The 15,677-nt window shown below is 36.3% G+C and overlaps 1 long non-coding RNA gene across 1 annotated transcript in view; it reads left to right on the top strand.

The window, feature by feature from the left end:
* The window catches only part of LOC150047233 (uncharacterized), a 128,446-nt gene that overhangs the window by 52,462 nt on the left and 60,307 nt on the right, over nt 1-15,677 (top strand). Inside the window, exon 4 of the long non-coding RNA XR_016539417.1 lies at nt 11,737-11,844. This is a non-coding gene — a long non-coding RNA (uncharacterized LOC150047233). The remainder of the gene's footprint in view (nt 1-11,736; nt 11,845-15,677) is intronic.

The raw sequence follows: 15,677 nt of genomic DNA, 5'->3' as shown, positions 1-15,677 counted from the left end.
TGAGGTCATGACTTTGACTTTTACCTTATGGCACTGGTATCCTTTTAAGCAGAGAAAAATACAACAGCTCTCTCTCTCCTTTCTTCCCCTCCACCGTAAGAGAAGTCATGTGAGAGCCACCGTGGGAAGACTGTCCCCGGAAAGCCGGGAAGAGGATCTTGACTGTGAACTTCTAGCTTCCAGAATTAAAAAAAAAATTCTTTTGATTGTTTAATGGCCTAATGCAAGAGCTAAGATTTTTTCACTTCACATATGTTTGTCTTTAACTTTTTACATCTTGTCTTTCGTATTCTGTGCTATGTTTATTGTTAACTCTGTGAGGTTAGTGCCTTTGTAATGCCATTTATTATTTGTCATAGACAGCTATTTTAGAAACTCAGAGACAGTTTAAATGTGAAAAGGACCCAAGACGTCAACTTATCTCTCCATGTTTATAACTAAAATCTAGAGAAGTCCAAAGATGTAGCTACAATAGCTTTACAGATCCTGTGTTGCAGGTGGTGGAATCCAGAGCCCATCTCCAGCCACTGGCCTCAGGGTTTCCAGTACTTCACAGGAGACCATGGAGATGGGGTGTTAGAGCAGCAATGCTATTGATGCTAAGGAGGGCTCGAGCACATTTTCTCCACGCATTAAAGAATGAAAGGACAGAGAATTGTTAAAAGATGAAAGAGCAAGTTAGTCTAAAAGCAAAGAAACAGCTGGACCTTGGTAGATGATCTTTCTCAGGACTGGGCATATATTGGGTCCCTGGCCCCGCCTACTCTTAGGGCATGCTTCTATTCTGATTGGTCAAAAGGTGGACATGTGATTTGTGGAGTTTTTGTGATTGGTCCTCATCTCTACATGCAAATGACTAAGTCATTTCTTCTCTCATATTGGAACTGGTCTGGGCTGCCATCTTTTGACCTAACTTTTCTTTACTCTGACCATCTCTTATTTTTATAGTATTGTATAATAAAAACAAAACTCTACAGAAACTAGCAAATTGAAACTAGATTCTAATTAGTATAGGATAACATATGACATGCCAAAAAGAAATAAAAAGTACAAATCCAGGTTTCTCAAGGCCTGTGACAAAGAAAATATAGTTTTTTTATTGTTGTTGTTGTTGACTTCCTAGGTGAAAGCGATTTTAAATGTTATATTTAGGGCCATTCTATTTATGTGCAATATGCTTCTCTGTATGTTCCAGAAGGAGAAGGCTCACTCAGGGGCACTTTTGTGTGCTTCATCAACAATCAAAGAAAGTTTTGCAGATGAGTATAACTGCAGCTGAAATTTAATCTGTAAAACTGGTATTTTTAATTTTTTTTTATTTTTTTGCCAGTCCTGGGGCTTGAACTCAGGGTCTCAGCACTGTCCTTGAGCTTACTCAAGGCTAACACTCCACCAGTTGAACCACAGCACCACTCCTGGTTTTTTTTTTTTTTAATGTATGTGGTACTGAAGAATCGAACTGGGCCTTCCTGCAGGCGAGGCAAGCACTCTACCACTAGGCCAAACTCCCAGCCTGACAGGAATATCTTTTGTGAGTATCATACTAAATCAAAATATGAAATCAAAAAGAAGCCAACTGGTGGCCTTGTTGCCCATCTGAGAGGAGAAGAAAATTGATTAAATTAGCATAAAGTTTCAAACCCATTCCCACGTTGTAGAGAGGTCTGGACTCCATCATCATGTTAGCATGTGAAAACTTGCAGTGGGGTGATTGACAGCACTTCCAGTTAATGGATAAACAACACTTAGAAGTTGATAATGCAGGCTGTCATTTTAATTCAGTGATCCATTTAAAATTGAGCCCACTAAGGGAGATCACAGTTTCAGGCTTTTTCTGTTTCAAAGGAGACCGGTTGGTTCTTGTGCATGATAAATGAACTCTGCCACATTCCCACTGTAGAGAGGCAGCCTGCTTCAGGGGAAGGAGTTGAGGTAAGAGCTTGTGTACAGGTTCAGTCCAGCTAGACCAAAGTTGAGGTCTGTGAGACTGGGAGAATCTCTCTTAACCCACTGAACAAGTACAGGATGAAGTCCTTGGTCACCAAAACCAGTGCAATGAAAGCAAAACACTAAACTATCACAAATGATACTCATAAATACCATATGTCGTATGAGAAGATCACAGATGATCATCTGTATGATCTCTTTCAGTGCCCTTAGTCTTTCCTGTCCTCCCCGTTTTTTCCCCTCACAAGAATGCAATGAATTAAGAAAAGCATTTCTGGAAGGCATGCTTAGAGATTCTATGAAGGCGGAGTATGAGTGCCTACCTATATTATGTGAAGAGGGAATATTAGGCCATGGCATTTTAAAATTTATTGTAATATTATTTTGACAATCTACATAAATGTAGGCTTAATTTTAAGAGCATATCCCCATGTATTGTGCATATACCCACATGTATGCACAAATGTACTTACTTATTCTAGGTTTACTATAGATATAGAAGGAAAGAACTGTTTCTGAATACATAGTGGCAATGAATATATAGTGGCAGTGCATTGCACAAAGTTGTTTATTTTGGTTAAAATTATATGTATTCAAAAGTGTCCGTGGAAGAATGCAGACCATATTTTAGGCAAGTAGTCTTTAAGTGATTCACTAGTAATTCATACATTTATCTGGTAAATAGTACTGAATTATAGGTGATTCTAAGGAGGAAGTCATATGAATCTCTCATTTATAATATTCTGTTGGGGCTGGGAGTATGGCCTAGTGGTAGAATTCTTGCCTAGCATCCACAAAGCACTGGATTCACTTCTTCAGGACCACATACTCAGAAAAAGCCAGAAGTGGTGCTGTGGCTCAAGTGGTAGAGCGCTAGCCTAGAAAAAGCTCAAGGATGGAGCTCGGTGCTCAGGCCCTGAATTCAAGCCCTAGGCCTGGCAAAAAAAAAAAAAATACTTTTAAATTCCTGGATGAGCCAATACACCCTATTGTTTATTTATTTAGAGTAATCTTGTCTTGTTTGTGGATTTATTGCATACAGTTTTGACCAAGCAGTTAAAATAGATAAGTAAATATTAAAAGTTATCAAAAGAAATTGCAAAGACAAAAGTTTTAAATTTTCATTAGTATATTCTGTAGCTCAGTGAAATTCCCAGTCACATGTTACTGTCTGTTGAGTTTAAGTATCTGATTAGTGTTTTCATGTCCTTAAATTTGTGAAAATAGCCTTCTTCAAAAGCAAATGATGCCCTCAACACAAGGAAAAAAAATAAATGTGCTTCATTTAAGTGAGAAAGTGGTGATTCTAGGTTTGTTGAAAGATTTCACATGTTTGATGGAAGTTGGATGCATCTTGGGTAAAGATGATTCAGGCACCCACAGAATAATGCTGAACTCTGCATCGTGAGCATTCACTATTTTCTTCTACAGTTCTGTTCTTGGAAAACTAGATGTCCCAATACCAAAAGTTTACTGAGTTCATTCATTCATTTTTGGTGCTTGGGGTTGAATCCAGGGCTTGAGCATGCTCAATTCATGGCCTGCCATTGGGCTGTAACCCAAGCCCCATTTTAAGTGAAGTTTTTATGACTCTCTCACCGTGTAGTTCACAAAAGCATTACATATTTAAGTTGTATGCTCCATTCATTCCTGATGACTGGGTTGTATTATTATGGGGTGGCTTTTGTACCTGTAAGTTACAGACTCCATGATTACAATGTGTTTGTAATCATCGATTAGTCTGTGTTTCCTGTACTTCTTCTGGATGAAAACTTCTCAGCCATAACTGGTTGGTGAAGGAGGTAAAATGAAATAGAAAATGTCCAGAATTGTGTAACTTTTCTTTAACCTTTCTTCTTAAGTATTCAATGAATATTTTTTACTATGTCTCATGTCTCACTATTTCATCTATTCAAATTTGCTTTATAATGTTTATCAATTACTTAATTCACAACTTAGATTAAGCCAGATTAGCTAGATGTTGAGGATTATATCTGATGTGATTTCAAAGATGTAAGTGTTGGAAAATGGCCTTTTGGCATAGAAAAATCACATGAGGAAATGGTTGTTTTGCCAAATTGTTCTACTCTACTTACAGTACATGCACACATACAAGCTGGAGTCCTTGTTAACCTCCTGATGAGAAAACTGCAACTTAATACATGAGACAGAGGTGTTAGGAGTGGTGTCCTGAGCACCATAATGGTCCTACCTGCAGTCTGCAGGTCCATTTTCATTCTGTTGTCCCTGGTAGCTAAACCTCAGCTATTCTTCAAGAGCCTATACATTTGTACACACCCCAGAGGATTCTGCCCATGCTTTTGTCTACCATGGGAAGGAGGTGAAATCAACTGCAGTGCTAATTAGACCATCCAAAAGACAGAAAGAGAAATCTAAAGAATTTTCCTGGGTCCCAGTGTGTCAAGCCTGAGACAGTCTCACATCTTCCACATCGTGGAGTGGGTATGAAAGAGGCTTGATGTGGTGGTGAGGCAGAGACTAAAGGTGGAAGCCAGACTGGATTTAGATATAGTCTCTCTGTCTCTCTCTCTCTCTCTCTGTCTGTCTGTCTGTCTCTCTGTATATGTATATATACACATCTTTTCTTCCTCTTTATATTTATTTTCCTATAAATGTTAGGGGGCTCCACTTAGAGCCTTTCAATGCTCTACAGGTTGTGATAATTTACTGGTGGGAAAAACAATGCAACTAGAACAAATGCACCAGTAAATGCTCTTATCTGAGACTGTGTTGGTCCTTTACATTATTACCTTCCCAGGCTCTCTGACCATATCTCACGGCATCATCCACAGGAAGACAAATGCTCTGTATGAGAGCAGATGCCTTTGCGGTGTACTTACAAATGTATATTTCCAGTAATACAGATAGAATAGTCTGCTTTATATTTTTTTGAAGGGAGGTTGTTGCTTTATATTTCCTTTGGGATCCTCACATAATTAGGGTAAGATTTCATCACCATTAGGAACTGAAGTCTACAAAGAGGGAAGAAAAATAGTTCTTCAGTTACAAATGTGATTTTCATAATTCATAACTTGCATTTAAAAAGGGATCAGAAAAAAGAAAGTAAGAGCACATTTCTTTTTCTTTTGTACTGTGTTCCCACCACAAATGCTAACATCAAACAAAGAGTAAAGGGTCATATGAAAAAAATGGCAATTCAGCAGAACTTGCAGAGGATAATTTTCCATTAACTAATCAAATTCTCCGTTGATATATGTGAAATCTCGTAGTTTCAAGGAATGTCATTGATTCTTTAAGAGATCCTAGAGTAAAGAGCAAATGGATAAGAAAGCAGTAATATGATGATAATGTGTAGTAATTACACACTGATCTAATTGCACAATACAGTACAAACTGTAATCATTACAGTGAAAAGCAATTTAGAAATCATTAAGAATTCTTTTAGGTGTTTTTCCCCCCACCGACCAGTGATAAAAAGCAAATGTATATTTTATATAATAATCACTTCTCACTTTAAAATTGATGTCATTTATCTTTTCTAAATACAAAACATTTTTTAAATATGAAAATGCCACTTTATATTACTTATCATCTTCTTAAATTACATGCTTTAATCTTCTATAATTCAGCTTCTTGGTGTTTTTTTCTTTTGTTTATTTTTTTGAACTTGTATATAAACTGGAAAAACCCTTTCAAGGAAATTTGTTCATCACTGGTGTAAGTACTTTGGTTGATATATCCTAGAGCTATGCCTAGAAGACAAGAGTTATTTGTTATTGTTTGTCTGGGGCCAGTATCTTATTAAGTATCCAATATAGACCTCACCTCAATCCCCTGATCCTCTTGTCTTTGCCTCTGAGTTCTGGGATTTACAGATGTGTACCAGTGCCCTGTCTGGATTCTTTTTTTTAACTTAAAAATTGTAATGTATAGAGGGGTTATAGTTACATTCACCAGGTAGTAGGTGTATTACTTCTCACACATTGATACCCCTTCTCATGTTTCCCTCCCCCACCCCCTCCCAATCATCTTGTTTCCCCCCTTCCCTTTCCTATTTCAAATAATCACCTATCTGTATTCTTGAGACAAAAATCTTAACCAACAAATCAGAAATTCCTTAAAAAGACAGCGCTGAAAAATTTCCAGGTACTATCTTCTTGAACTTATAAAAACATCAACAGATTTCTGACTGTAGATAGTTATTTTCCTCTTTGATGAAGTCATTTCCACCTTTTGGAATTCTAAAAAGAAAAGAAAACTATTTTGGATACAAAGACAGGTTGAATTTGTACAACATTTTGTTTTGTTATGTTCTTAAGTAACTAATAGTATATGTTTAAATGTATGGTCTGGAGCCATTCTGTGGATTATTTGAGTACCTCCCTTCCTCTCATGATGGTGGGAGATGGAACGCAGTTTAATATGTAAACAGTTTCTTCACATTTTGTGCTTAGAACCTAATTGTTGCCTTGATTTGAGTCTAGAGCTCTGTGTATGCACTGACTTTTTTTTTAAGTGAGAAGGAACTTGAACATATGTTAGCACCAAGATCAAACATAGGTTATATGACCTACCCAAGGCCAGCACATTGGTCATTGACAAATATGTATTAGATCTCATTTCAAAAATCCCATGTTGCTTTTTTTAATGCTAGCTCACTCTGTCTTCCTAGATACCTTATTTTCCTGGGTGTGAAAGTCTATCAAACTTTTAGAAATAAGGAATATAGATGTTGATAGATGCAAGACTAGAAAAAACATTGGGGCAAAGTTTGCAATATACCTCTAGCTATGATTTGAATCCCAAAAGATAATGGCAAGCTATCCTTTCATCTTTAGAAATGTGTCCTTATTCAGTGACAGAAAATAGTTATCTATTTCAAAAATTACTCCCGATTGGATTTGCTGAGTTTTCTTTAGTTAAAGTCACTAAACAAGTAAATAGCATCCCTGACCATTCTGCTTGAATTTGGTTCAAAAATATTTTCTTTTTTACATTATTTTTTCCATTGTGGGGCTTGAGCTCTGGGCCTGGCGCTGTCCCTGAATTCTTTAGCTCGTTTACCGATCTACCCCTTGAGCCACAAGAGTCTCACATTCTTTAGTGCCCAGTCTGGCTTTGAACTGGAATCCTCAGATCTCCGTCTCCTGAGTAGCTAGAATTACAGATGCAAGCCACTGTGCTCCACTTTGCATGTTTTTTCTTTATTAGCTACTCTAAGGTGTACAAACCACTAGCACCAGCTGCAACTGGAAGATGCCACTTGTAAATAAAGAGTGAAGTTACAACACTGAACCAGGGGAAACTAGGAAAAATAGCTCATCAATATTTCTCAGCTATTGGAGTGATAGTTTTCATTGTGTAGAGAAATGAAGTCAAGTTATTGTATCTAAATACTAAAGCAAAAAGGAATACCAAGGAGTTGGAGATAATTAGAAACTTAGCTATGTGGAGGGTCATATAATTTTTGAGTCAATGTACACTTGTCTGTTATATCCATGATAATTTCATATATCCAAATATTCTCCTAATTGAGGGAGCAAAATAAATTTTAAAATTTGTAAAAACTGCCACCTTGAGGTGGCAGCCTTGAGGTCATTCATTGTTTAACAAATATTTTTGGATTACAGCAAATAAAGTTGCATTAAGTGACTGTCTCTTCATAATTACAAGAGAGCTCATTAAATATCATTGCCAATATAAAGATGTTGTACATAGATTTTACTATCTTCATAGTACAAATCCCAATTTTTTTAAGTCTTTTGGAAAGTTAACATTAGAACTGATTAGGATAAGCAGATCAGATATACTGTAGACTAGAACAATTTTTTTCACTGTACTGAATAGTTAATAATCAGAACTTTCACCTTCTGGTTTTTTGATAGAATTATGATTCCTAGAGTTTGAATAAATCTAACTCTGATGTTATCTTTCTCTGTATGTTACATAACCACATAAATTATATAGGGAAGGGGAAAAAGTCTATTTCAACTTTACACTTATTTTGGATATAACAAATTATTTCATGACATGTATACATAGCCAGTAATCATTTAAGGTATTTGCCACCTGATAATGTCTACCATTAGACAGTCAGCTTGTGGTTTCTAAACTACAATTTAGGTAAAGATGCTATCTACTTTTGTATATTCAGCAAAACACCGTGTGGTTTAACTTTTGCCTAGCCAAAAGGGTTAATATCAATGAATATATTAGAAATACTTAGAAAATGACATAAGACACTGAAAACAGGTAGAAAAGGCTTTGAGAGTATAATGGGAAAAATATATTTCTTATTTATATTTTAGGTTTTATCTTCCTTGATGCCCGAAAATGTGGTTTAATTGGAAAAATGGGGGAATTTCCATAGATGGGTTTGAAGAACGAATGAAGGGGTCATGTTGGGATTTCAAGTGCTGACAGCTGAAGGAAGGAGTCTCCCAGTGGGGCACAGCCAATGCCAGCCCTGGACTCGCTGCTCAGGATGAAGGACCCATTTCCTGAATTTCTGGACCACGAAGAAGAATTTTGACCTTTGCACCTATGCTCTGTCAGTCTCACCAATGCTAAAATACAAGTTAATAATTATGCACCATTAGCTCCCAGGAAATTATCTGTTCTTTTGTCATTTCTCTATTAATGCCAATCAATCTCTTTGCTCATGAACGCCTTTTCTGCCATAGGCTTGAGTTATCTGGCAACACGAACGAGATGGATTGTAGAGTGCAGAGGCCAAACATGCTAATTTTCTTAGTGGTCTAGAAGAATTGTCCCAGTCTCAGTAAAACGTGACACTGCAGAAGCTCAGGGAGAAGGGAAAAGAAAATGAGATGTTCTTTCATTGTGTATGGCTTTTAATAGACAATAATTTGGGAATTATAAGATTTAGAGAAAAGCCTGGAAAACCCAAATGAGCCTTTTGGTATGTTCTATGCATTTAAATTAAAAGAGACAAATATGCTATAATCATTCTTTTGGGGGGAAAACATTATTCCATAAATCAATGAGAACATCATTCACTCTTGATTTATTCTAAAACTTACAATATGAACTTTAAATATTGTTGTAGTAGTGTTTGAAATTAGGGCCCTATGCTTGAGTCACTTTTCCAGTCTTTTTGTTTTAACTTAGTTTTCAGATTGGATCTCATACATCTTTCACAGACTGCCCTCAACGTTATAATTCATCCTCCTACTTTTGTCCATTTTTGCTAAACTGGGATTATATACATGAACTACCACAGGCAAAGGGTTGTTTGAGATAGACTCATGCTAATTTTTACCTGGGCTGACCTTGATATGCAAATAGCTCTCTCTGCCTGCAGTGTAGCTATAATGACAGGCCAGGGATATAGAATCCTGCTTTTTAATTATCCTTAAGTAGTTGTACAAAGGCATTTCAATTCTGCATATTAGTTTGGAGCCCATTTTTTTAGAAAAAAAGATTAAAAAAGAAAAATTGTAACCACTCAATCTTTCAACAGAAAGCAACATGTTATAGGTCATAAATCACTTATGACCCTTCACATGTTTAATTTTTGTCTGGACAGCAGATAGTGGTAGGCTGTGGTTCACAAAAAAGAATTGTTAAGTATGTTCTTTCTGGCTCTTTTCAAGCTCTTGTGAAAATCGCTTTCTGCTGATCAGAAAATGAAAGAAACTGTAAGTCCCTTTCTCACTCTTACTATGTATTATTCCATGATTTTCCAATAGCACACACTTTTGTAGTAGCACTTCCACTCTAAAGTAGCAGGACAATGAAAATACAACACAATTCCCACCTACCCACTGATCCTGTGTGTATTAAAATAATTCCATTTTCCTCATACAAACCTTTTTTCCCATTTGACACATGATTCTGACATTTCAATTGTTTATGTCCTGTATTAAATTTCATTACTCCTGGCAAGCCATTAGCAGGTATATTGCCCTTATTTAACTTTTCACCTCTGTATGAGCAACGTGGCCCAATTACATGGGGGCATAATTATGCTCATGCTCAATTGTCAAGAAAATGGCTCTTTAAACAAGCCAAGAAAAGTAATTATTGAATCATGTTTTTTTTTTCACCACTGGTGGGTAGCTTTTAAAGGGTGAACCTTTTTATTATCTATAAAAAGTAATTTTCTGTTTATATTTTAGAGAATTCTTATCTATTAAATAGCTTTGATTGGGTGCGGGTGTTTCACACCTGTAATCCTAGCTACTTTGATCCGAGAAGCATGGTTTGATGCCAGCCAGGGAAGAAAAGTCCATTAGATCATTTATTATCATTTAACTAGCCCCCCTCAAATAATTTGGAAGTAGAGCTGTAGTTCAAGTAGTAGGGGCTACCCCTTGGAGGGGGAAAGCTCAGTGACAGTGTAGGGGCCTTGAGTTCAAGCCCCAGAACAGGAAAGAAAGAAAAAGAGAAGGAAGGAAAGAAGGAACGAAGGAACGAAGGAAGGCAGGCCTTTGAGCTTTATAACAAAGTTTTGTGAGAAGCCTACAGAGTCTATAGAGAATTTTTTTTGAAACCTTTGACTTCAGAGCTCAATTTCATACCATATTTGCCAAGGAGGAAAATAGCAAAAAAAAAAAAAAAGTCTCCTGGCTTTTCTTCGGTTTGTGTCTCTGGAAAGAAACACACTATAACTGTGTTTAAATAATATAATACCAGCCTTCACTTCCTTTGTATTCATTCACTTCCTTTTGCATTCATTCATTGGTTTTTTAGCTCTGTGTACAAAAGTAAAATGATGTGGCTCCATACTAAAATATTGTCAACATTAAGACCGGAAAAATAGGAAACATTGCCTACAGAACGGAAATGATAAAGACACAAAATGTTCACAAACATGTTCAATTATTTAAAAGCCAATGAGCTTATTTCATGTTTAAACCATGAAATAAGACTGCAGAACACAGCTAATGCTAAAGCCAACCTGCCCTGTAATTTGACCATGAAGGCCACCAGGTTTGTATTGAGTATTGTGATATGATTCAGATATTTCACATCCTTTCCCTTGAGCTACACGATGTCTCTGGAGGCAAAATATTGCAATATTACCGTAGTAACATCAATCTGATCTTTATAAATGATTGCCAATTTCAAAAAAAAATGCAGAACAAGTAAACTTTTTTTGAAACATGCAAGATAATTTTTATCTTTCAAAGTTAGTTCCCTTTGGCCCTTGTACTTATTTTACCCATCATTCTAAAGGTGGGTGTTGAGCCTGTTCTGTATAAACTTATAGACAAAAAGTAAATCAAAGACCTCAGGGGCATAAACCTTTCGTAATTCTATTATCTTAACAATCCTAAAAATGTCTAGTAACTCACAGAACTTAGTGTCAAAGTGTTTAAAGATTCTCAAAGTTTTTTTTAATTTAACTTTGAAAGAATAAACTAGTTTCTAATTTAGAAGAATTATTTATCTTCCACCCAACATCTCAGTGCTAGGTGCAATTCATAAGACTTCAGCTACCTGTTACAGAGTTTTCTGCTCACTTTCTGTCTCATTTGCAAAAAGGCTGGCTGGCGATGGTATGCCTTCTAAGCTCTGCTTTCTTTAAACAATGTTCCAATTGTAGCCTCTATTATTGATAGAAAGCTGCAAAAAATCATCCCATGATTTCTAACAACTGGTGAACTGAGAATGATATGTCAGATTTTGATATGGAACCTCTGGTAGGTGAGTCTTGCCTTCAAGCTTCAAACCCTTCTGCACTTAAGTGGGAAACAGTGTTACCTAGTTAGCTACTATTACTTGCTTCAGTACTGACTACAACTTTGGGCATCATTGTATGTCTTTTCTATAATGTTCAAGAACAGACATGGCCAGTCCTGGTGTGAAAAGCTGTTGACAGATGGGAAATCCTTCCATGCCTCAGAAGCCAGAACAAAAGAGCTAATCGTCTATGGCAGTGAGAATGAGGTAAGCTACCTTCTTTCCTAAATAAACACATGGAAAGTGTTTGCAGTTCATTTCTTCCCCAGGGAAACACGTTGTTTTATTTCTGTGTTTTATGGCATCTGAACTAGGAGTTCTGCTCCTTTGGGAAATTCTATTTTTCTTTTAATTATTCAACCCCAACAAAAAGGTGCCTGAGTCTTTGGGGAGGCTCTATGCAGCACAGTCAAAGTTAATTAGCTTTTTATATGATGCATTGCTTTGGGGGTAAAATACCACTGCTGAAATACAATGATAGATTTCCTGACAAGAGCCACGTTCCTAGAAAGGAAGACTTTAATGCCAAAAAAATCTACATAAAAATGATATTTCCCCTTTCCCTGAGATTTGACACCCTTTGGTATCCACTGTGGAAGCATTTCTTTCATCTCTGCTTTGCCCTTACAATTTCAGATGGTGAGGGCAAGCGATAATTTGAACTATCGCATAAAACTGAAATCAAACTTAATTTTCTCTTCTGAGTGTCAAATATATATTCAGTAGAACTTCAGAAACAAAGAAAAAATCTACTTCAATGAGCTTTTGCCATTTTGTAGGCAACTGTTGAAATCAGGCTATCTATGAATGTTACAGATAAATGTCCACAGTACCATCAATCTTCAAATGAAATGTTTGTGCTTTACTTATCTTATTGTGATTACTTTCAAGCATGCCAAGTATGTGATTTACATTATTAAAATATGATGATTTACCTCTTTTATTACCAAATGATTTTTATTAATTTATTAAGCATGTACCTTATAATAGACTCAATTTCTTTTTTAAAAAATTTTATTGCTGGGGTAATGTATAGAAGGGTACAGTTACATAGGCCAGGTAGTAGGTATATTACTTCTCACACATTGATTCTCTCTTCTCATGTTTATATTCTAGAGAACCTTTCATTTAGTCTCATTCTATATGACCTTAGGTTTTGAGCTATTGTAATCCTCTGCTAGGAGAGTCCTAGATATGTTCTAATTGTTACAAATGAGGGAAACCATTGTAGACTCAAAATTTCTATCTCACAGAGCAGGATTGTTTTATACTAAAGCAATAAGCAAGATAAGAACTGCAGATTTACTTTGAGGGAAATTTACACATTGCTACCTTCTAGGGAAGTCTGCCCAGCAATTCAAGAAAAATCTGGAGTTAATCAATGAAGTTATGTCACCCCTTGTTTTAAAAAAAATTAGCAGTGTAATCCAAGTAAAGTAGCTAAAAACAGTTATTTATCTATTTCATTCACTGATTTCTTCTTTAGAAAATGATAAATACTAGGATATTGGTGACAAAAATGTAAGAAGGGGTAACCATGTGTGAGGAGTAATGCACCTACTATCTAGTGAATGTAACTGTAACCCCTCTATACATTACTTCAATAATAAAAAATAAAATGAAAAGTAAAAAAAAGAAAATGATAAATACTCAACAGAAACCTAGGAAAGAAGAGTTCTTTCTGGGACATTCCTAATAGAATCAGATTCCCCCGCCCCTTTTCTACTTTGTATATTTATTTTACTTAGTAGTAAACATTCGTTCACCCAAAGTCTTCATTGTAATAAAATCCCGCTCACCTTCAATAAAGAGAAATTAAATCTGAAGCTTCCTGTTTCTAGCACTTTACTAAATCTGATAAGCAAAGCATGAACTTATTAATAGCCTGATGTCCTGAAAGGAATTTCTGTTAACAAGAAACAAAATAGACTATGTTTTTTTATGTTTGGAATTAATTTGTTATTATAAACCATCTTACCAACCCAGGATTATCTTTTAAATAATAAGAAGTCACTAAAATAAGAAGGATTGCCTTTCAAGATCAATACTGCAATGGAAAATAATCCTGGAACACAGATAATTTTGAATATTTCATTTTGTGTTTAGATCAAATCTAAATCTCTAGTTAGAACAAGTCAAATAACACAGTGTTAAAATCTAGGCCTGTTTTGAACTACATGAGTTGGGAGAATCATTGTATTCAAAGCCACAGGTTAGTCAAAGCAAGGTGAGTGAATATAATAGAAGGCAGTGTATCCCAGCATTCTATGGAAGAATAGGAGGGCACTGGTCTCAGTTTGCTGTATGGGTTTGACTCCTGTCTTGTTAGAGCACTTTTACCTTATTGCATTTGCTTATTTATTTACTCAGCAAATATTTATTAAGAACTCCTATCAAGGATCCAGATGCCAGTTGGCGTGTACCTGTAATCCTAGCTACTCAGGAGGCTGAGATCTGAGCATCATGGTTTGATGCCATCCTTGGCAGGAAAATACATGAGACTCTTATCTCCAAGTACCAACTAAAAATGCTGGGAGTGGAGCTGTGCCTCAAGTAGTACAGTGCTAGCCTCAGGAATGATGCCCAGGACCTGAGTTCAAGCACCAGAACTGGGACAAAAAGAAAAAAAGAAAGGAAGGAAGGAAGGAAGGAAGGAAGGAAGGAAGGAAGGAAGGAAGGAAGGAAGGAAGAAAGAACACTTACCAGGCCCATATACAATAGACTGAAAACATATATTACTACCTCTGTAGAGTTTAACATTGCCCTTTTTAATTAGTTCAGTGAGGGACTAAATACAGAGTTTACAAATTGTGGAAGCAGGAATAAATGTACATAAAAAGGTCTTCTGGCAAGGGAGAGTTTGTCACTTGCAGAGCTAAAATGAGCCCCTGTTTAGGCCTTCTCATAGAGTAAGAATGAGAACTGTGATATGAGGCAGGCAAGACAATGAAGTGTGGGATTTTATTTTTGTGGAGGAAAGTGTGTGTGTGTGTGTGTGTGTGTGTGTGTGTGTGTGTGTGTGTGTGTGTGTGGTGTATGTGCATGCTAATATCCTGGGGCTTGAACTTAGGATCTGGGAACTGTCCCTTTTTCTGAACTCTTTTTCTTTTTTTCCTCAAAGCTAGCACTCTACGTCTTGAACCACAGCACATTTTTCCCCCCTTTGGTGGTTAATTGGAGATAAGAGTCTCATGGACTTACCCATCTGGGCTGGCTTTGAGCCGTGATTCCCAGGTCTCAGCCCTCTAAGTAGCTATGGTTGTAGGCATGAGCCAATGGCATCTGGCAATGAAATCATTTTTACATGGAAGATTATTTCCTTATTCTTAAAACTATCAGCACAAAGCCATTGAAGCATTTTAAATAGGCAGAGATTCTGAAGAATAATCACAGTTTCAACTAAAAGGTATTACTTTATATAGAAATGTGAACAAATGGAGAAGAATACACTAGAGTATAGCAAGGAGAAGAAGAAGGAGCCCTGACTTCGTATTCTAACAGTAATCAAGTAAACATGATGTTGCTTGAATTGTCTTTGTTTCTCCTGCTTAGTTATTATAAAAAGACTAAGGACAAGAGAAACGATCAAAGAGTTGGTTAGAAGGGGTAGCTAAAGCAACAGGATACAATTAATAAAGATAGAAATCTACCTTTTGGTGTACAGATAACTGAGAAAGGCTCCAAATATGAAGGTGAAAGCACCACACAAAATATAGTGGAGACACTAGGATTAAAATAGGGAATTTGAGGGATGAGAGGTATGACTATTTGTATAACTCAAGCCAGTGAGTGAAAGCATCAGGTTAGAGTCCTACTCTTGAACTTAAACAAAGAAAAAGAGAAAATTTTGGGTTTTGATTTAAGGAAAAATACGTATTTTCCATTTCATTGCAAGTGATGTTATATTCTTTCCAATATGTGAGTAAAATTTACTGTGTATATATACCACATTTTCTTGATCCATTCATCCATTGAGAAGCATATGGTCCATTTCTATATGTTGGCTATGGTAAATAATGCAGCAATGAACATGGCTGTGC

Source organism: Megascapheus bottae, chromosome 23, assembly GCF_031878675.1.
Source record: "Megascapheus bottae isolate mThoBot1 chromosome 23, mThoBot2.hap1, whole genome shotgun sequence".
Taxonomy (NCBI): Eukaryota; Metazoa; Chordata; class Mammalia; order Rodentia; family Geomyidae; genus Megascapheus; species Megascapheus bottae.
This window is presented reverse-complemented; position numbering and strand designations above follow the sequence as displayed.